The 22,911-nt window shown below is 43.3% G+C and overlaps 1 long non-coding RNA gene across 1 annotated transcript; it reads right to left on the reverse strand.

Annotated features, from left to right (window-relative positions):
* Nucleotides 1–3,122: 3,122 nt before the first annotated feature.
* On the reverse strand, nt 3,123–22,807 carry LOC148043636 (uncharacterized). Its single transcript, XR_015697954.1, has 3 exons — nt 22,696–22,807; nt 4,782–5,010; nt 3,123–3,561 (listed from the first exon to the last, which is right to left on the reverse strand). It is a non-coding gene; the product is annotated as an uncharacterized LOC148043636 (long non-coding RNA).
* Between the last annotated feature and the right edge of the window lie 104 nt (nt 22,808–22,911).

Genomic DNA, 22,911 nt, shown 5'->3' on the forward strand with positions numbered 1-22,911 from the left:
CGGCAGTGATAATTCCAGTGGTAATTGGCACACTGGGTGCTATTCCAAAAGCACTGGAATTACATTTAAAACAGTTAAAAATTGACAAAATCACCATCAGTCAAATGCAAAAAGCAGCACTGCTTGGATCTGCACGCATATTATGAAAATACGTTACGACGTCCTAGGCCCCTGGGTGGGGCCCGACTAGTAACTAATGCCAAATCCGGCGAAACAACTGGCCGCTGTGATACAATTGTATAATAATAATAGACATAATAATAATAACTCCGCCGTTGCCGGTCCCAAGCCCAGATGAGAAAGGAGGAGGGTTGGGGTCAGGTTGGCATCTGGTCCCGTAAAAAAAAAACCCGCCAACCCATACAATATGGTGAAAAAAACAAATAAGAATTCCATACCGCATCGGTCGTCGCGTGGGTTAACAAGGGCCGCGGCGGATGTTGGGGTCCCTGGACATCCGTCGACAAGTGGGCTACAAGTGGACCAGCCAACAAAAAGACAAAAATATAGTGCAGATGAAAAATCGAAAAATCCTCTGATGATGCCAAATGCAGACTTTGCAAAGAAGCTGATGAAACTATTGATCACATACTCAGCTGCTGTAAAAAAATTGCACAGACTGATTATAAATTGCGGCACAATTCAGTAGCGCAAATGATCCATTGGAATTTGTGCAAAAATTATAATATTAAAACAGCAACAAACTGGTGGGAACATCAGCCTGAAAAAGTCACCGAAAATCAGATGGTCAAGATCTTGAGGGATTTTCGCATACAAACAGACAAAATATTGGCGCATAATACACCAGACATCACATTGGTTGAGAAAAATAAGGTCACAATCATAGACATCGCAATACCAGGTGATAGCAGGGTCGCTGAGAAGGAACATGAAAAAATCGCAAAATACCAGGACTTAAAAACTGAAATTCAACGACTATGGCACAAACCAGCAGTGGTAATTCCAGTGGTAATTGGCACACTGGGTGCTATTCCAAAAGCACTGGAATTACATTTAAAACAGTTAAAAATTGACAAAATCACCATCAGTCAAATGCAAAAAGCCGCACTGCTTGGATCTGCACGCATATTACAAAAATACGTTGCAATGTCCTAGGCCCCTGGGTGGGGCCCGACTAGTAACCAATGCCAAATCCGGCGAAACAACTGGCCGCTGTGATACAATTGTATAATAATAATAATAATAATGATGATGATGATGATGATGATGATGATGATGATGATGATGGGCCCGACTAGTAACCAATGCCAAATCCGGCGAAACAACTGGCCGCTGTGATACAATTGTATAATAATAATAATAATAATAATCTTTCCATGGAGTTACAAAAGAAAGGGCTTGTGATGTGCTATTGAAAGCTATGTTGGCAATAGTGTATTCTACCAGAAGGGTCACCCATTCTTAGTGGAAGAGCCAGACTATCAACTCATTTAATAAAAAAAAAGAAACTGGAGGTTTGATTTTCACTGCTTTCAAGAGGAAGCTATTCAAACTAATGCAGGGTTCCCAACCAGGGATGCGAGATGATATTCCAGGGGGTGTGAAAATGTGGGTTTAGAAGTTTCAAAATTATAGTGTATATGCATAATTATATGCATATAATTATTTACTTTTGTAAAGGGTGCAAGAATATATCAGAAGTGTTCTAGTGGTTTGAGATATAGAAAAAGTTGAGAACCCCTGAACTAGTGCAATCAAGGAAAGAATTGAAAAATCATCAAATAAAGTGCAAATTATACAAAGAAGCAGAAGAAATAGTAGATCATATGCTCAGTTATTGCCAGAAGATCATACAAACTGATTATAAACAATGACAAAACAGTCACCAAAATGATTCATTGGTACATCTGTAAAGATTATCAAGTGCCACTCGTGAAAAGTTTATAGGAGCACATAGTTGAAAACTGAATTGAAAATGAGCAGATTAAAATACAGTGGGATTTCCAAATATAAACTGATAAAATCTTGACTCATAACACACCAGATTTTACTGTGATTGAAAAAGTGAAAGTGTGGATAATTGATGCAGCAATACTAGATAGCAGAACAGAAGACAAAAAAAATTGAAGATACAAAAATGTCAAGGTTTCAAAATTGAAGTTGAAAGTTTATGAAATAAACCAGCCATGGTTGTCCCAGTAGTTATCAGCATGCTAGGTGCCATACTAAAAAAGTTTGGACACCACTGCACCTTGACAAATTTCCATCTGTCAATTACAAAAGACTTACTTGGGTCCACACATAAATTATGCTAATACATGACATCCTAGATTCCTGGGACGAATTTGATGCATATGAAGGCCAACACCAGCTAAAGAACTGGCAGTTGTCATTTCACATTGCTGTGTAATAAGCAGAATAATTCTGCCACCACAATTTTTTAAACAGATAAAGATTACCAATGTACAGGACTATTAAACCATTTAGTAAAGCCAATGGTCAATTAAAGACTTATAGTCAAGATGGCCAAAGGATGATTTACCAAATTCCAAGAACTAAAAATATTATAAAGACCTATTGACTTCTCAGATTTTTTAAAAAGTGGAGTCAACTTTGGGATGGATTGGCTTTTTAAATTTCTATCTTGGAATTATGCCTTACTCCTACTCCACCCCTCCCAAGTCCACAAATGAATAAAAGCATCTGTGAAAACAGGGAAATAATTATCATTTTCTTAATTAAAATTATCTAGGCAATTTGTGCCAGAGGACAAAAACTACTTTAAACTGATCGCTTTGAGTGAGGATTTCCTTCACGACCCAAAACTGTAAATTCTTTGGTGGCTTTGGAGCACTTTGTTTATGATACTGTTTAAATTATAATGTACAATGATGATCAAACAGATATTAAAACTGATAATAATTTAGGTTTATTAAAATGCATGTTACTGTAACTTTTAAATACTCAGGCACTGAAGGAAATTCAATGGAACTTTATTGTAGAACCAACAGCATTGGAAACACAACAGAGAACAGAGCCCGCCTGACAGCTATTTATACTTGACAGCTGTCAGGTGGGGAACCAATCAGCGGCGCGTAATTCTCCCGCCGGCCGGCAGCCGCGTCAGAGCCAATCAGCTGCTTTGGGGTCTAGCTGCGGCTGCCGGCTGCGTCGGGAGGACGTAACACTCCTTTCCCCCAGATTGCGCATGCGTAATCATCTAGCTACTGAGGTCTTCTGTGCACGTGCTGGGAATGCCTAGGCAGAGGAGTGTCCATCATCATCAGAGGAGGAGGTCTGTTGCTATGACGCAGCAGTGATGAAGGCCCAGCCCCCGGACAAGCGCAAATGTTCAAAGGTAAGTGTCCGTCCGGGGTGGCGGTGGGAGGTGCGCAGCGGACCGGAGCGGGGAAAATGGTTTGAGACTGGTGAGCCACATTTGGCTGTGGTTGGGCAGGCTGAGCGGCCATCGGGCAGGCAGGCCCCAGCTGTGGTGGTGGTGATGATGGCATGGCCGGCTGGGGCGGCCCCACAGGTGTTTCATGGTGACGCAGCTGGTTTATATGGTGCCGCCATAATCTTCCGTCGTCAAGCTGGACCCTGTAAAAGCAGGGCCCAGTTAGTTCTGTTATGACCCCCGGCAGCCACCTAGGGTCTCTGGAGTAATTTTGCGTGAAGACCCCCTCACCCACCAGAAAAGACCCAGGGGGCACAGGGAGGGGGCTGGCGGCGGGGACGAAGGAGGGGTGCAGGTGGTCGAGGGTTGTGCAGAGGTGCCGCCCCATGAGAATTTCGGCCAGACATTTGCCGGAAGCCTGGCAGGAGGTGGTGTGCTGTGCCAGGAGGTACGTCCGGAGTCGGGCCGGCCAGGGCAGGTGGGAGAGATGGGCAAGGGCCTCCTTGGCCAAGCACATGGCGCGCTCCACCATGCCATTGCCCGCAGGGTGGTAAGGTGCCACCAGGGCATGGCGAATGCCCAGGCTGGCGAGGTATGAGTGGAAGGGGGCAGAGGTGAATTGAGGACCATTGTCCGTGATGATGACGTCCGGGATGCCATGGGTTGTAGAAAGGGTATCTAGAATTTGGATGGTGGCGCTGGATGTGGTGGACTGCATGGGGAAGATGTCAATCCGTTTAGAAAGCACGTCCACCATGAGGAGAAAGGTCCGGCAAGCAACGGGGCCGAAAAAGTCGAGGTCGGGCAGCTCCATGGGACGGAGGGGGTGTCCCAGTCCTGAGCAGGGGCGGAGGGAGGAGCCAGGCAGATGGCCTGGCACGGCGGGCACCACTGGACCCAGGCAGCAATGTCAGCATCCACTGAGGGCCACCAAACATAGCTGCGACCGAGAGCTTTCATCCGCACTATGCCAGGGTGGCCCTCATGGAGGCGGCGGAGCACTTGCTAGCGGAGAGCCGCAGGGACGATGACCCTGGAGCCCCAGAGCGGGCAGTCCTGCAGAATGGACAGTTCATCCAGGTGGCGGAAAAATGGCAGGAACAATCAGCTGCTTCGGGCTCTAGCTGCAGCTGCCGGCTGCGTCGGGACGACGTAACACTAACGGGTACACCCTTCTCTCATTCCTCTTTCATGAGCAATGGTACTCTTGTACATTTTAAAGTAAGCATTACATATAAAAATATAAATGAAGACAAGCAGCATATATATTGGACCCGTTTCTGAATATCACATAACCACAGGGGCCAGTTGTCACAAAATGCCTGTTACTCACAGATCTCTGTGACTGTCTATCTATGATATTTATTACAGTGTAACTCAGATCAGGGTAAAAATCTTAAACAAAGAAAATTGTTCTACTCACTGTTCATTCTGCTGAAAAAAAATAGACTAGCTGGCTGTGTATCTCCCTCAGGTGCCATTTGAGCCTAAATGTTTGTAGCACATCCTTGATAATTATCCTTGATAATTTTATGTGTAGACTATAAGCAGGTGCTGTCTTCAACTCCTATTGAGACAGCTAGTAAGTTCTCCACTGAGTAGAAATATACATTTGAATGTATACTTGATTGCAGACTTAGGTTTGCTTTTGCCTAGAAAGACATGAGACATAATATTAACTAAAATTAACATATATATGTATCCTGATTTTAATGTTGGTTATTGTTAGTGCAAACCACAGGTCCAAGCCAGGTGTTGGAAAAAGTGACAACTTATTAAAGTTAATGATGTTAAACTGAGTGTATATGTACATATTTTAAACTCTCAAATGTTGATGATAGTCAACTGTACATTATGGTAAGGTCTACAATGTTGTTGAGCAACTAAAATTTAATACAAACGAAGGCAAATATACATGTCCCAAGATTATGTTGCACAGGTCTGAAAGCTCGGAAGACTAAATCTCTGGTCCCAGTGACTAACTCAGATTGGATCCTAAAATTTCACATCTGAAAGTTTGCAGCTCTATTGTGCTACAATCCTACAATTTTTGCTAGATTGCCATACCTTTATATGAAACCTGCTATGAAAAGTTTATAGAATTATTAGACCCATTTATATTCCTGGATTTTTAACCTTTCCCTGGATTGGGTCTAATTTATTTTCATCAGTGTATTAATTATCTTGTTTCACTATTAAACAACATTCCTTTTTGGAAATAAATTTTTTGCTTTGTTTCTATTTAAAGAAAAACATTGTTTAAAGGCAGTGGTTTGCCAGCCACACATTATTAACATTCTTGCTACTATGGCTTTTAATTAACCATAATTTTACACTGCAGGAGATAAATCTTCATGCTGCTCAAACTTTTTAAAATTACCATTAAAAGTTGTTTTAGCTAAAATTTAGCTTTAAATATGGTTTCAGTATTTATTTTTAACACTTCTATCTCTATCTCTAGTTTTGCTTTGTTGAATTTTTAACACTGCTAACTCTAGTTTTGTTTTATTGAATTTAATTCTTTAATTGCTAATCATTGTTATTCTTCCTTTACTTAACTATGTATTATGTTCCTGTGGCTAAATATACTTAACTATGGAGACTTAATTATTCACTACTAATGTATCTTTTTAGTGTGCAATAATTTCCTTTTAGTATGCAATCATTCTAGAATTCATCTAAACTTGTACTAAAATAAATTATCTTACTTTCCTTCTCTACCATAGCAATCACATTTACAGTTTCCTCAGGTCTGTGAGACAACATTATTGTTTATCCTCATTTGAGATATGTATTTCTTCCTAATTTCATATCATTTCACTTTGTTGATGTGTTTTTTCTTTTTAATTCCATAATCTTTGCAGCAATCATTCCAAGTCTAAATCCTTGTGTAAACTTATTACTAAGAATCTCTTGGAAAGACTGATTTTGCTGTTATACACAGATGTGCTTGCCTATCAGTGAAGTGTAAAGCAGAATTAAATAGTGCAAATCCCCCCCCCATAAATTTAGCTAACTGTAAAAATTCCTGTCTCTGTTGAGATCAGGTCCAGCAGCCTTCTTCAACTGTGTGTCCTCCAGATCTATTAAATTTCAGTTTCCTTAATACACAGCCAGACTGATGTGATGAAAGTTAAATCTCACATGACTGAGGAGCACTAGGCTGGGAAGAATTGCATACTAAGAAGAGAACAAGCTGCTTTTCCAAGATGTTTCTAATCTTTAAAATTCATCCTTCTCTTTGCATGAATCTATTTATTAATTGTCCTGTTTTGGACAAAGCTGTAGCGAAGTGGTTAGAATGCAGTATTGCAGGCTAACTCTGCCCACAGCTAGGAGTGGCCATCCTTCCATTCTTCCAAGGTTGGTAAAAGGAAAACCCAGTTGGGGGCAATATACTGACATTTGTAAACTCTCAGAGAGTACTGTAAAGCACCCTGTAGAGTGATATATAAAACTTAGTGCTATTGCTATCCTTCTCTTCCACTACTAAAAAAATAGTAGTAGTGAAGAAATTTGTGAAATTCAGTGCTGAATTCATACATCTGGATAAGCTATTATTTTAATCCTAGTTTATTGAATGAGCCAATGCCACTAAGCCATATTTTGTAGTTTACAAACAATATACTACTTATACTACTAAGCAAACGACAACAAAGTAAACCACCTAATGGTTTCTGTATAATGCATGAACCTAATCAGTATATGAAAATGACTGAGTATTTTATTCATTATGGTGTGCTGCTGTGGGTTTTTTTTTAACACCATGCCCAGGAAGTATTTTATTTTGGCTGCCTCCAAATGTAGAACAATATAGCAATTATTATCAGCCGTACCTTGCACAACAGGAACAGACAATTTTTACCTTGTGCTGTCAAGCTTGCAACACACCATTATTTGAATCTGCGGGGGAGGTTTGCTCCCTCTCCTACTTGTTTGCATTGCTGCAATTAAATCCACTAGACTCCTTTCAGAGAAACTACTTTATTAAATCCACTCATTGTTTTACTGCGTCACTTCTAGCCCAAGACAATTTAACAGCAATCACCCCCCATGTTTTTAGCTTGTTTTACAACAGAGTAGTTTGGAATAGTGCCAAGGCCTGGGCAAAGCTGGTTCTATTCAAGATTTTGTGCTGTCAAGGTATGGAGTTTGTTGATTTACAAAATAAAATCTTGAATTAGGAGTCATCTATCTGAACATCACACTGGGGCTGCTTTGAGCACTGAGTGGGGGGGGAGGAATCAGAATATAAATTGAACAAATGCATAGATACATTTATACATCTTGATGAAGCAGCTCCCAGTGAAAGAAGCAATTTCCTCAATATAAAGATAGTGAACAGTATTTCCTGTGATAGTATCCAGCAAATATAAAATATCCAGTAATATTTTAACTCCATGCTTGTTTTGCATTCTCTGCAGAGGAAAAAAAAACAAATACACTTTGTGATACCTGACATCTTATTAGAACTGATACAAACATAACAGTTTCCTTTAAGAGTTACTGTTACTGGAAAATTCTTGTTTAACTTCCTTTACTGGAAGTCTGCAAAAGGGCTCTTAGAGTTGAGCTTCAAAAGTCCAACAAGCAACAAAGAGATGCATAATCTGGTCAGTCAGATTTTCACGACTCAGATTTAGTAGCCCTACTTGTAAAGCAAAAAAGGGCAATGTTTCAATGCAGAGAAGAAAATGAGACAGTAGAAAGGGCAATTATGCAATGAGTGGGACTGTGCAACCCATGGAACTTTTTTTCTCCCTGATTTAACAAATACAGTTTAAGCAGTTTTAAACAGATACAGTTTACAGGTTAGTTTGTAGATATAGCATTTCAGAATGGGAAAAATGTCTGCCAACTTTTCAGTGCTTGCTTTCAATGGAAAATCTTGGGTAGCACAGTGAATCTGAAATCTGTATGCAACTTCCACTATACTTAAGGATAGAATGGAATAACAGAGGTGGAAGGGACCATGGAGATCTTCTAGTCCAACTCCCTGCCTAGGCAGGAAATCCTACATGATTTCAGACAATGGTTATCTAATCTCTTCTTTAAAAACTTCCAATGTTGGAGCATTCACAACTTCTGGAGGCAAGCTGATTCACTGATTAATTGTTCTGTCAGGACATTTTTTCCTTAGTTCTAGGTTGCTTCTTTCCTTGATTAGTTTCCACCCATTGCTTCTTGTTCTACCCTTAGGTGCTTTGGAGAATAGTTTGACTCCCTCTTCTTTGTGGCAAACCTTGAGATATGGGAACTGTTAGGTAAGCTCCCCGTTGGGAGAGCGAGTACGTTCAGCAAACTGTTGTGAGAGTTGTGTTGGAGAACACACAAACCAGCATACAGAGACACTGCAGGTTAAATAGGCTTTTACTTTCATGGAAATAGAGGTATCAAAGTCCATCAAACAGTCCAAGTCATACATGGATAAGACAGTCAGTCATAAATGTCTTTCAGTTAAGGGATAATCCAAATAACATGGTCCATAAACATACAAACAGTTCGGTATTCAAAGTTTGCTAGCAGGTGCAAAACGTACAATAGCTTATGGCACCTTCTAACAGCCAGCTTCCAAAACACTCAGATCAGATCAACCCAACATCTAACAAACAGAGAGCTAACAGTCATATTGGCTCCCTCTTATGGCCGATTGAGGAAAACAGCAACCAATCACATTTTACAGTATGATTTAAAGAAACAGGTATAGCATTGTTACATGATTTATATATTGCCAACCCAACCGTTAGATTATATTCCTAATATTCTCCCTTTTGGGTAGGGCAATATATAAATCTTACAATCTTAATCCATATTCCTCGCAACAACATCTATGCTTCATATTACCTTGGGCCTTAGTAAAACGATCTGCAATGTTATATTCAGACATGCAGTACTCCAGTGAAACTAATTTACTATTCACACTTTGCCTTGCATTCAGATATCTTATATCAGTGTGTTTTGACCTAGTTTTTACAGCAAGATGCCATCTGAATTGCTGCTTGATTGTCTTCATAAACAACAATAGGCTATTGTATGTCACTTTCCATATCCAGCAGGAGTTGTTTATAACACACCAAATTTGTACATAATAATGACAAACATGAGAACTCAGTCTCCATAGGCGATAGACTTTAATGTTTTTGTCTAATAGACCACCAACCAATTAGTGCTTTTCCCAGGAATACAACAAACCCTGATGTTGATTTCTGTGTAGACACATCTGCAGCAAAACTTGCATCAGCATATGCAGTTAAGCTCAGATCATTCTTAGGTTCTAAATACAATGCATAATGCATCGTTTGCTTAAGATATCTTAATATCCTCTTAGCAGCTTGCGAGTGCCTTTCAGTAGGTTCAGCGTTAAACCTGGCTAATTGATTTACACTATATGCTATGTCGGGCCTTGACCAATTACTCAGATATGATAAGCTACCAATTAATGATTGATAAATACCTTTATCAAACACAGGGCTTTTTACATCATCATGGCTAAATTCCTGACCCATTGGAGTTTTATCAGGTTTACACAGTTCCATCCTAAACATTCTGAGTAGCTGGTTAATCTTCTTGGTTTGTGAGATTTTGTATCCTCCCCTATTTTTTATCTATTTGTAAACCAAGATATTGCCTAATCTCACTGAGATGTTTTATACTGAACTGCGTCCTTAACAGTGTTATAATCCTCATAGCTTCTTGCTCAGTTTTAGTGATTAATGCTATGTCATCAGTGAACAATAGCAACAATGAAATCACACCATTACTTTCTTTCTTAAACAAACATGGATCAGCCACACCAGCTTTAAAACCTATCTTAGTTATCTCTTTAACGATACATTGATTCCATTCATATCCTGATTGCTTCAAGCCATACAGACTCTTTTTCAACCTCCAGCAATCAGTTTTACTATCAGTTTTAAATCCTGCAGGCTTCTGTAAATATATAGTATGTTGCATTGGTGCATGAAGATATGCTGTCTCTACATAGGAGCCGAGGTGGCACAGTGGGTAGAGTGCAGTACTGCAGCCACTTCAGCTGACTGCTACCTGCAGTTCGGTGGTTCAAATCTCACCGGCTCAAGGTTGACTCAGCCTTCCATCCTTCCGAGGTGGGTAAAATGAGGACTCTGTAAATCACTTAGAGAGGGCTGAAAGCCCTATGAAGCAGTATATAAGTCTAACTGCTATTGCTATTGCTATTGCTACATCTAAATGTAGATATTCCTAACAGGAACACTGCTATCATGTCATCCCTAATCCTTCTTTTCATAAGACTAGACATATCCAGTTCCAGCAACCATTTTTATATGTTTTATTGAGTCCCCTAATCATCTTTGTTGCTCTTCTCTGAACTCTTTCTAGAGTCTCAACATCTTTTTTACATCGTGGCGACCAAAACTGGATGCACTATTCCAAGTATGACCTTACCAAGGCATTATAAAGTGGTATTAATACTTCATGTGATCTTGATTCTATCCCTCTGTTTACGCAGCCTAGAACTGTGTTGGCTTTTTTGGCAGCTGCTGCACACTGCTGCCTCATATTTGAATGGTTGTCTACTAGGACTCCAAGATCCATCTCACAGTCACCACTATTGAGTAAGGTACCACATATACTGTACCTGTGCATTTTGTTTTTCTTGCCTAAATGTAGAACCTTACTTCTTTCACCATTGAATTTCATTTTGTTAGATAATGCCCAATGTTCAAGTCTGTCAAGATCCTTCTGTATCTAGTGTTAGCTATTCCTGCTAGCCTGGTGTTGTCTGCAAATTTGATGAGTTCCCCATTTATCCTCTTGTCCAAACCAGTGATGAAGATGTTGCAGAGTATTGGTCCTAAAACAGAGCCCTGGGGTACCCCACTACATCCCTCCCTCCATGTAGATGCAGTTCCATTGAGGACTACATGTTGAGTGCAGTATTTAAGTATATTACTTTAAACAGATTCTAAAGTCCTGGTTTTTGGAGTCCTGGGCATACTGGATCCATTTCATGTTTATGAGAGTGGACATTTGAAAAAGTGTTGCACTGTTGAAATATAATTTCTCCCAGGTTTTTTTTTCCACATCTTCAATTTTTATCACATTTGGTTTATCACTACACTAGCTCTGACATACAAAAATCTTGTAGGGTCCTTGGAAGATTCTTTCTATTGCGTCTGAAGTTCAGCAACAAAACTATACCAGATATACCAGATTCCATTATATATACTACATTATATACTACATTAAGCATCCTGGAAGCATTCATTAAATCCTCGCTGAAGTTCTTTAGAGTTTCCATCTTTCTTTATGTGTCTGAGTAACTTGATTATATGTAATATGCATTTTAGATGTTATAAGTCATAATCTTCCACAACTAATTTACTGTTTTTATTAGCTTTATTAAACTTCCTTGATTCCTCAGAACTGAAGGATCAAAGTTAAATATCTTTTGCTTTCTAGGCTAAAAATCTTCAAACAAATCATATAATGTTAACATTTTGGTTATGCTTGGCTTTCTTCAGCTATAAACATGGATGAGAATATCCAACCACTTTCTTTTATCAAAAGAATCTGTGAAACAGACATGGTTTGCTGCTCCATCCCCCTCCTTAGCAGCATGAATTCAGTAGTTATTCAAATATATGTGCACCTCAAAGATATACATAAGTACCGGTATTTTTCAGAGTATAAGATGCACCTTTTTCCTTCAAAAAAGAGGCTGAAAATCTGGGTGCGTCTTATACACTGAATACAGCATTTTTTTGCCTCTTGAAACCCTTCCCCTTTTGCAAAATGGCTGTGCAAAGCCTGTAGAAGGCTTTCAGAGAGCTCCTGAGGGCTGGAAAGGTAGAAATGAGTGAACAATGGGCCATTTTTTGGCTCAATTTCCCCCCCACAGCCCCCAGGAGTACTCTATAAACTTCCTAAAGGCTATGCATGCATTTATTTTTACAAAAACGGGCCCATTTTCACCAAAAATGGGCCATTTTTTGCTCGTTTGGGGGGGCACCCCCCAGGAGCCCTCTGCAAGCCCCCTAAAGACTATTCATGCCTTTTTTGGGAGGGGAAGGGCCCATTTTCATGAAAAGCAGGCCATTTTGGGGAGGTTTGCAGAGTGCAAAAACATTTTTTTTAATTTGCCTCTTCAAAACCTTGGTGTGTCTTATATTCTGGTTAGGGTGACCAGACGTCCCGCATTTGGCGGGACAGCATGCCTTCTCATAATTTTTCCCATGTCCTGGGCCATTACCAAAAGATCCTGCTTAATTTTGGCGGCTTCTTCGACTCGCTCCCCCGCCCATCCGCTGCTGCTCGCATGCGTAGCGTAGCGAGTGAACGGGCGGATGGGCGGGGCAGCAAGCTCTTCTTTCCAGCCCCACTTCCAGACAAGCCATGGGAAAGCCTCCGCGAAAAGAGCCACTTGGGGCCGCCGCTTCTTCTCTGAACTCAGAGTAAGTGACGGGCAGGGCGAGTGAGTGGGCAGATGGTGGTGGGATCGCCGCCCGCTGCACTGCAGCTGACTCGCCCCGGGCTGGGTGGGCTGAAAGACTTTGGGCGTCCGGGCGGGAAGAGCGCGGAGAAAGGCAGAGCAGCGCTCGACGCGACTCTGCTACTTCTGCTGGAGGAGCCCCTAGATAGGGAAGGCAGGTGGCGGGGCGTAGCAAGGGAGCGCAAGCGGTGGATCCTGGGCTCATATGCAGACAGAAAAGTGCTCCACTCATGCACCCACCGGGACAGAACACGCTCGCTCGCTCGCTCGAGCCCTGCCTGCCGGCACGCTAAAGTTCCAGCATGACTTTGAAATGCTGGCTTGCCTTCCACGTCGGCCCGCGTGGAAGGCAAGCCAGCCCTTCAAAGTCATGTCGGCAGTTTAGAACTCAGCCGTCATTCAGTGAAACATGTTTCGCTGAATGGCAGCCGAGGGGCACGCTAAAATGCCGGCATGACTTTGAAGTGCTGGCTTGCTTGCCTTCCACATCGGCTTGCATGGAAGGCAAGCCGGCACTTCAAAGTCATGCCGGCACTTTAGCGTGCCCCTCGGCTTGCCTTCTACGTCGGCCCGTGCGGAAGGCAAGCCAGCCCTTCAAAGTCATGCCGGCAGTTTAGAACTCATCCGCCACTCAGCGAAACATATTTCGCTGAATGGCGGCCAAGGGGCAAGCTAAAGTGCCGGCATGACTTTGAAGTGCTGGCTTGTTTGCCTTCCACGTCGGCCCGTACGGAAGGCAAGCCGGCACTTCAAAGTCATGCCGGCAGTTTAGCGTGCCCCTCGGCTGCCATTCAGCGAAACATGTGTCACTGAATGGCGGCCGAGCCCTGCCGGCAGCCTTCCGGGCCTGCCGGCCATTCAGCGCTCACACCCAGCGCTCGCACGCCCACAGGCCGGCGCCGGGGAGGAGAGGAACTGCGCGGGTGTCGCCGCTCATGGTACGGGCGAGGGTTGGCCGGCTGGGAGTGGGGGTGGCTGCTGCCGAGGCCTCCAGCCTTGCAATCCTGGGCGGGGAAGGCGAAGGTTCGCTCCGGAGCTGCGAAAGACCGTTGCTGCACTGGGAGGCCTCCGCCCCGGGGATCCCCCACTCCATCCATTCAGATTACCCCCAAACCCAAAAGAGCCTGGGCGCAGGGTTGCAGGCCAGGGAAGACGGGGTTTAGGGGCTCGGAGGAGGAAGGGGCGATCTCCCCCTCCATTCGTCTGTCCCACTGCAGAGCTCCTCCCGGGGGAGGGGGAGGGGGAGGCGGCAAGTGCGCTGATCCCCGTTTGCAAGACCAGCCCTCCACCTTCTTGTCCCGTTGGGAAGGGGGTGGGTGGGAGACAAGAAGGGGGCAGGCTGGCCTTGCTGCTTGCATTTCCCCTATTCCCCCCCTCCCAATATAAGTGCAGAGAAAGAGCCAGGCTTCAGAAAGGAAAGGATATTTTTAATAATTTTCTTTGTCTGAATATGATTTCCCATTGAGGAAAAGGGGAGTTTTAATTCCCCACCAATAAAAAAAAACGTTTGAAGAGCCCTTGTGTGACATCTGCCTAGGATCCCACCTCACACACCTCCTCTTTCAGAAAGAGCTTGGTGCACCTAAGATCCCACCTCACACACCTCTTCTTTCAGAAAGAGCTTGGTGCACCTAGGATCCCACCTCACACACCTCCTCTTTCAGAAAGAGCTTGGTGCACCTAGGATCCCACCTCACACACCTCCTCTTTCAGAAAGAGCTCGGTGCACCTAGGATCCCCCACCTCACACACCTCCTCTTTCAGAAAGAGCTTGGTGCACCTAGGATCCCCCACCTCACATACCTCCTCTTTCAGAAAGAGCTTGGTGCACCTAGGATCCCACCTCACACACCTCTTCTTTCAGAAAGAGCTTGGTGCACCTAGGATCCCACCTCACACACCTCTTCTTTCAGAAAGAGCTTGGTGCACCTAGGATCCCACCTCACACACCTCCTCTTTCAGAAAGAGCTTGGTGCACCTAGGATCCCACCTCACACACCTCTTCTTTCAGAAAGAGCTTGGTGCACCTAGGATCCCACCTCACACACCTCCTCTTTCAGAAAGAGCTTGGTGCACCTAGGATCCCACCTCACACACCTCCTCTTTCAGAAAGAGCTCGGTGCACCTAGGATCCCACCTTACACACCTCCTCTTTCAGAAAGAGCTCGGTGCACCTAGGATCCCCCACCTCACATACCTCCTCTTTCAGAAAGAGCTTGGTGCACCTAGGATCCCACCTCACACACCTCTTCTTTCAGAAAGAGCTCGGTGCACCTAGGATCCCACCTCACACACCTCTTCTTTCAGAAAGAGCTTGGTGCACCTAGGATCCCACCTCACACACCTCCTCTTTCAGAAAGAGCTCGGTGCACCTAGGATCCCACCTCACACACCTCCTCTTTCAGAAAGAGCTTGGTGCACCTAGGATCCCACCTCACACACCTCCTCTTTCAGAAAGAGCTTGGTGCACCTAGGATCCCACCTCACACACCTCCTCTTTCAGAAAGAGCTCGGTGCACCTAGGATCCCCCACCTCACACACCTCCTCTTTCAGAAAGAGCTTGGTGCACCTAGGATCCCCCACCTCACACACCTCCTCCCAGCTTGGGAGATGGTGGGATCTCCTGCTTTCTGAGCTTGGTGCAGCAAGGATCCCACTATCCTACTATTTTATTTTTCTTCATGTACACTGAGAGCATATTTACCAAAGACAAATTCCTTGTGTGTCCAATCACACTTGGCTAATAAACTATTCTATTCTACTTTACTCTACTCTACTCATTTCTATTTCAATTCTAACAAGGAGTTTAGCTTCTCTCTCTTGAAAATGTAAGCTAGCATAAGGCATTATAATGCAAGCTAGCCTTAACTTTCAAACAGTTCATTTAGTGACCAAAGTTACAATGGCAATGAAAAAAGGGACTGATGACCATTTTTCACACTTAGCTATCATTGCAGCATCCTCATGGTCACGCAATCAAAATTTTGATGTTTGGCAACAGATTCATATTTATGATGGCTTCAGTGTTCTGGGGTCATGTAATCGCCTCTTGTGACCTTTTGACAAAATATAAAATTTTTAATCAAATCCCCCCCCCCAACCCCGGTCAATGGTGTCCCTCTTTACCAATCTGAAAATCTGGTCACCTTAATTCTGGTGCATCTTATACTCCGAAAAATACGGTATGCATTGAAAACCATTTTTCTATTCTCCTGATGTTTTGGATTACGGAATTATTGGGAACTGTAGCAATATTTTTGGAGGACATGGAATAGGGAAGGGCTTGCCTTTCCTCAACTAGGGAATCCTAAGAGGAGCCATTTTACTTATTTCATTGTGTATTACTTATAACATTTTCTACCTGATTTTTATTACAATCAAAATCTGAAAATCTGAAAATCTGGTCACCTTAATTCTGGTGCATCTTATACTCCGAAAAATACGGTATGCATTGAAAACCATTTTTCTATTCTCCTGATGTTTTGGATTACGGAATTATTGGGAATTGTAGCAATATTTTTGGAGGACATGGAATAGGGAAGGGCTTGCCTTTCCTCAACTAGGGAATCCTAAGAGGAGCCATTTTACTTATTTTATTGTGTATTACTTATAACATTTTCTACCTGATTTTTATTACAATCAAGCAATCTCTAAACAAGTTACCATATTAGCAGATTCCAGAACTGAACTGCTACTACCATATATGCATGTTATCATTGCTACAAGTGGCTATTTGATTTTGAAAGAACATTCTCCTCTAACCAAAACTCATTACAGATTGTCCTCGACTTACAACAGGTCACTTAGTGACTATTCATAGTTACTACAGCACTGAAAAAAGTGACATGACCATTTTTCACAGTTACAACCGTTGTAGCATCCCCGTGATCTAGTGATCAAAATTCAGATGCTAGGCAACTGGTTCATATTTATGATGGTTTTAGTGTTCCGGGTCATGTGATCCTCTTTTGCGACCTTCTGACAAGCAAAATCATTGGGGAAGCCAGATTCACTTAACAACTGGATTACTAACTTGTGAACTGCAGTGTTTTGCTTAACAACTATGGCAAGAAAGGTCATAAAATGGGGCAAAACTCATTTAACAAATATCTCACTTAACAACAGAAATGTTGGGCTTAATTGTGGTCGTAAATTGAAGATTACCTGTAGTGTTTCCTGATTATGGACTCAAAAACAGTAAGGGGTCAAGTAATATCACTACAGGTAAATGGACTCTTCATAGTAAGGTACTGTAGAAAATAGAAAATTTCAAAGGGAAACCCCCCATTTCCTTTTTACCCTCTTCTTTCTTTAAATTAAATTTATTTTATTGTCATTGTACATATATACACAGTATACCCATACAACAAAATTCACATAACACCCAGAGACCACGCCCAACACACATGACACACCAAAAATTCCCACCCCTAAACCACCCAAGAACTCACACAACAGATCAAGTAATGCTGTCCAACAACTCACTGGTGGTGGCCCTTTAGTTCATTGTTGAGAGCAATTATAGTTCTGGGATAAAAACTATTCGGAAGACGTGTGGTCCGAATTTTAATTGTTCTCTATCTTCTGCCAGAAGGCAACAGTCCAAAAAGATTGTAAGCAGGATGGAAGAGTCTCTGAGAATTTTGTGCAACTTCCTCAAACAGCGATATGTGAAGATATCCTCCAGGACTGGTAGCTGGAGCCCGATGATATTCTGGGCAGTTTAAATTATTCTCGGTAGAGCCTTTTTGTCCACTGCAGAGCTGCTCCCATACTGTTAGGTAAGCTCCCCATTGGGAGAGCAAGTGCGTTCAGAGAAGTGTTGTAAGAGTTGTGTTGGAGAACACACAAACCAGCATACAGAGACACTGCAGTTTAAATAGGCTTTTACTTTCGTGGAAATAGAGGTATCAGAGTCCAAGTCATACACGGATAAGACAGTCAGTCATCAAAGTCTTTCAGTTAAGGGATAATCCACATAACATAGTCCATAATCATACAAACAGTCCGGTACTCAAAGTTTGCTAGCAGGTGCAAAATGTACAATAGCTCATGGCACTTTCTAACAGCCAGCTTCCAAAACACTCAGATCAGATCAGCCCAGCATCTAACAAACAGAGTGTTAGCGTTCCAAATACCATGTAGAATCAAATCAAAGTCGAAGGCAAAACTATGCTTAAAGTTCCAATTTAATAAAACAGGTATATTGGCACATAGCTGTGGGGATTCCAACTCTGGAAGTTACATCAGAATCCCACCCAGTTAGAAGTTCATGATCTTGCCCCCACACCCACAGTCCATCACATGGTCCAATCTTCTTCTTCCATGCTGGTGTCTACGCCTAACTGCTTCCGTCCAGGTGTAAAGGTTTGGGAGACAAAAGATGACCTTGAGCTTCTAGAAAGGAATTTTTTATTTTGAAAACAACACATTCTACCCTGTGCTAAATCCCCCCCTTAATAAGAGTGTGGCAGGCCAAAGATTCTTAAAAGAACCACTGCAGGCCTGACAAGCGGCCTCTCCTCAAAAGAAAAACATTTTCTGGAAAAAAACATTAAAGAAAGGTTACTATATATATAGTAGGGGAGACCCTTTGGCTTATCAGGGAACTTCTCATGGAATTGTTTCACCAATTCATCTGCTTTTAAATCCCAACTTTTCACCCATGTAGTTTCAGACAAAGGGTACCCCTTCCAATGCACCAAATATTGTAAGCGACCTCTATACATCCTGGAATCCAAGATTTTTTTCACTTCATAATGTGTTTCCCCTTCTACCACTACAGGGGGAGGGGGAGCTTGGGTAGATGGCCTTATGCTAGATCCCCTTACAGGTTTTAACAAGCTACAATGGAATACTGGGTAAATTTTTCCTAGGATTCTGGGTAGTCTAACTGTAACTGGGTTAATTATCTTTTCTATTGGGAAAGGTCCTAGGAATTTTGGACCCAGTTTCTTGCTAGGCATCCTCAATCTTATGTATTTCATAGATTTAAAAAACTTTGTCCCCCACCCTAAAGGGGGGTTGGAGGGAACGATGTTTGTCAGCTTACTTCTTGTAGGCTTCTGCCGCATCGGTTAGAGTCTTCTTCATATTTTCCCATCCCTTCTTCAGTGTGTCCATCCATTCATTCAGAGACATGGAGGAGGGGGGTTCTTTTGGCAGCTCAGGCATAGGAACAAACTCCATGCCACTGGTAATCTGGAACGGAGTTAAACCGGTACTGCTGTGGAACGCATTGTTGTATGCCACTTCAGCGAAGGGTAGTAAGTCTGACCAGTTGTCTTGCTGATAGTCCACATAACACCAGAGGTATTGTTCCACCATCGCACTGGCCCTCTCTGCTGCGCCATTGGTGCTGGGATGAAATGCTGAGCTCAGTCCCTGCGTGGATCCAATTGATTTGAGGAACTCTCTCCAGAACTTCGCAGTGAACTGAACTTGACATAATCTTCCACTTCTGATTTCATCCTTGGCCACCAAAATTGACGTCTGGTGAGATGGTGTGTTTTTAGGAATCCGAAGTGGCCTCCTAGTTTCGCATCATGACTCTGCTGTAGCACTTGCAGCCTCATCTCTGCAGGAACGTATAACTTGGACCCTTTCCAGGCTAAGCCATCGCTCACCGTTAGGATGTCCTTGTTGTTGTTGAACCACGGGTCTGTCCGGAGAGCTGCCTTCAGCTCGGTCGTCAACTTATCTTGGCTCCGAGTGGTGACTTGAGCTGCTTTTTGGTGAGAGGGAGATATGATGGGGTGGACAACTTCTTTCTTCTTACTGTCATATTGCGGTTTTCTCGACAGAGCATCTGCTAACAAGTTCTTTCATGCTGGGATGTGTTTAATTTCGAATTTGAACCTTTGGAAGTATTGTGCCCAGCGAACTTGCTTAGGGGATAACCTCCGATGAGCTAAAAGTGCTTCGAGGTTTTTATGATCAGTCCAGACCTCGAATGGTATGTCCCCCCCCCTTCTAGGAGATGTCTCCAGGTGAGCATGCTCCACCTGATTGCGAATGCCTCTTTCTCCCAAATGGGCCACCTTCTTTCAGTAGGGGTGAGTTTCTTAGAGATATAAGCACAAGACAAGAAGTGACCTTCTTTACTGTTTTTGTAGTAGTACTGCGGCTATTGCTACATCACTGGCATCTGTCTGGATTATAAAAGGTCATTCTGGGTCGGGATGCTGCAAGATGGGCTCTTGGGCAAAGAGCCGTTTTAAATTCTCAAAGGCTTTTTGACAGTCCATCGTCCACCTTAGTGGTTGGTTAGCTTTTGGCTTTGTTGGGGAAGGACCCGTCTTTAGTAGCTCAGTTAATGGTAGGGCAATTTCAGCAAAAGTTGGGATGAACTGCCTATAAAAATTCGCAAATCCAAGAAAGCTTTGTAGTTGTTTGCGAGTACTAGGAGGTTTCCAATCCAACACCGCTTTTACTTTTCCTGGATCCATTTCTACTCCTTCGTTGGAGATATAATACCCCAGGTAATCTAGCAAGGTCTTGTGGAACTCATACTTTGACAACTTGGCATACAGCTTGGCATCTAGAAGTTTTTTCAGAACTTGACACACCAGTTTTACATGTTCTTCTAAGGTCTCAGAGAAAATCAAGATGTCATCTAAATAAATGAGTACTCCGCGGTACAGGTGGTCATGTAACACCTCATTTATGTACTGCATGAAGACTGCGGGTGCTCCTTGTAGTCCAAAAGGCATGATTTTGTACTGGAAGCTTCCCAGGGGAGTGTTAAATGCAGTTTTCCACTCATCCCCTTTTCGGATTCGTATGTGGTAATATGCCTCTCTCAAGTCCAGCTTGGTGAAGATTTTGCCTTTAGCCAAGTGGTTCAACATATCCTCCATGAGGGGGAGAGGATAGGTGTTCTTTTCGCATACTGCATTCAAAGCTCGCAGATCTACACAGAAGTGAACTCCGCCATCTTTCTTTTCTCTGAAGAGCACTGGGGCCGCTACCTTCGACTTGGCTGGTTCAATAAAACCCCTTTTTAAATTGGTGTCGATGTACTTCCTCAATTCAGTCATCTCCTTAGGAGTCATAGAGTACATTTTTGGTTTTGGTAAGGCTACCCCTGGTTTGAAGACTATCGCACAGTCTGTGGGGCGGTGAGGTGGAAGGTAGCCTCCGTCTTCCTCACTGAACACACCCGCCAAGTCCCAGTAGACCTTTGGCACTCGTTGGATCCCCGGAGGTTTGGTGTCTGCTGCAGAGGCTGCAGGTTCTGGATGGTTTGGGCTGTTGGTTTTAATTGTTCCTGGGTGGCCTTTAGACTCCACGGTTGGTAACGGCCCAAAATCAATGATCAATTTTCTAACACAGTCCTCCCACTTGATAGTAGGTGCCCACTTGTCCAACCATGCAAGTCCCAAGATAATTGGCTCCTGCATTTTGGAGGCTACAATGAATCTGATGAACTCATAGTGTCGGCCTATCTTCAACTTTACTAATTCAGTGATCTTTGTGGCCGGGGCGGCCCCAATTAGGGTTCTATCTACTTGCTCGAACTGAATAGGGTGGGTTAGGGGTCTTATGCATATACCTAGCTGCTCCACTATTGACATGCTGATTAAGCATCTGGTGCAGCCGGTGTCTATGATCGCCCCAATTTCCCCTCTGCTATCTCTTGGATCAACTCTCGATCAGATGGGTATTGAGGCCCCACTTGATCAACGTACGCCCATACTCGATTAAGGAAATAAGCCAGTTTATCTGGGGACTCATCAAATATTGCACAGAACCGTGGGGGTGTCGGAGGAGGGCCCACTGGTGGTTGAACAGGGGCAGCTTGTTGGTTTGCTGCTGGGGGTGGTAAGCCCCTCTGCTGACCCACACCCATTGGTTGGGCAAAAGCCTGGAGAGGCACTGCTGGGGGGGCTCGACCTGGTGGCAGTTCCATTCTCTGGGTTTGCCCAGGAGCAGTTATCTGGGAAGGTGCCATCTGCTGGAAGAGGGTAGGCAACCATTGACATTGAGCCCATCCATGACCCGGGATGAATGCCCACTCTTGGTTTGCTTGATTCATGGGTTCGGAGTCACCCCTTTGCAGCTGTGGGGAGGTGCATGAGTTCCAGGCCTCTTTGTGCTGGCTGGATTGACCTTCCATAATTGGAGGGGGGTCTGGTTGCACTCCAGTAGGAGGGAGGGGTGCTGATGGGACTGCTCTAGGCATCAATCCAGCAACAAGGGTGTGGGTTGATTCATTAGCTACTGTATGGAAGGAGCCCACGTCTCCACTCCACTTGGCAGAGATTTCCCTACAAGGAAAGGAGAATGTGGGGGGTGCCAGGTTCCACTGAGGGGTCTCTGAACAGGGGAGGATTTTTATTTCACTCATGTTTAGCCATAGGAAATGGTCTGGGAGGCCCATTAGAGAAGGGCTGCTTGAGGGCAGCTGGGTTCTCCATTCATCAGATCTTCTGGTAATCATCCAGTCGTCTGTCGAAGTTTCCCTGGCAACCCCCTCTTCTTCTAGCAGGCATTCCTTAGAAGTCATAAATCTTGATGCCTCCTCACAGAATTCCTTTCATCAGGCCCCCATTTCTCTAATCTCTGCAGCTTCTATTAATTCCTTAAGAATTCCTCTTGAGTCTCTGCCAAATTAATTGAAAACAACACATTCTACCCTTTGCTAAATCTCCCCTTTAATAAGAGTGTGGCAGGCCAAAGATTCTTAAAGGAACCACTGCAGGCCTGACACAGAGAGCTAACAGAATTGGTTCCCTCTTATGGCCGACTGAGGAAACAGTAACCAATCACATTTTACAGTATGATTTAAAGAAACAAGTATAGCATTATTACATGATTTATATATTGCCAACCCAACCATTAGATTATATTCCTAACACATACCATGCAAGTATGCTGTATGTCAGGACACTCTCAATGGTGCTGCGATTGTAGCACAGAAGTAGATGCTTAGATAGATTTATCTTCCTGAGTACAGCCTCTTCTGTGCCTTCTTCACAAGCATGTTAGCATTCATAGTCCATGAGAGGTCTATTCCTGGGCACTGCTCTGAGATATCTGAGATGCATTTCTATGCTTCTCACCTTGACTTGCTGATCC

This window comes from Thamnophis sirtalis, unplaced genomic scaffold (genome assembly GCF_051295495.1).
Source record: "Thamnophis sirtalis isolate CommonGarterSnake01/CBP01778 unplaced genomic scaffold, rThaSir2_p1.2 scaffold_11, whole genome shotgun sequence".
Taxonomy (NCBI): domain Eukaryota; kingdom Metazoa; phylum Chordata; class Lepidosauria; order Squamata; family Natricidae; genus Thamnophis; species Thamnophis sirtalis.